This window comes from Sinocyclocheilus rhinocerous, unplaced genomic scaffold, assembly GCF_001515625.1.
Source record: "Sinocyclocheilus rhinocerous isolate Xijiao unplaced genomic scaffold, SAMN03320098_v1.1 scaffold720, whole genome shotgun sequence".
NCBI classification, from domain to species: Eukaryota; Metazoa; Chordata; class Actinopteri; order Cypriniformes; family Cyprinidae; genus Sinocyclocheilus; species Sinocyclocheilus rhinocerous.
This window is the reverse complement of record NW_015653468.1, coordinates 351,784-352,069: the sequence shown is the minus strand read 5'-3', so window position 1 is coordinate 352,069 and position 286 is coordinate 351,784. Positions and strand designations below refer to the sequence as shown.

The 286-nt window shown below is 36.4% G+C and overlaps 1 protein-coding gene across 1 annotated transcript in view; it reads right to left on the bottom strand.

Moving 5' to 3' along the window:
- LOC107716031 (gamma-aminobutyric acid receptor subunit alpha-2-like) overlaps positions 1–286 on the bottom strand; it is a 72,498-nt gene that overhangs the window by 54,700 nt on the left and 17,512 nt on the right. The window lies entirely within an intron of this gene.

Below are 286 nucleotides of genomic sequence, written 5' to 3'. Positions count from 1 at the left end.
TCATCTCTCTCTGTCTCTCTCTCTCTCTCTCTCTCAAACGATCGATCGATAATTAATTGAAATACATGCTATAATTAATTCAAATAAATGTGGTCTTACCGCACTATTTCATCTCTGTGTCTGATTTGAAGCGGGCAGAATGTTAGCGCTAACGTACCATAACTGACAAAAATACTGTAATAATAATCATCTTTACCCTTCTGGTCAAATATTGCACTGCAAAGAGCAATACTAGTTTTGTCTATAACTTGGCAAATGACCATGGAATAAGTGGGATAATCAACGG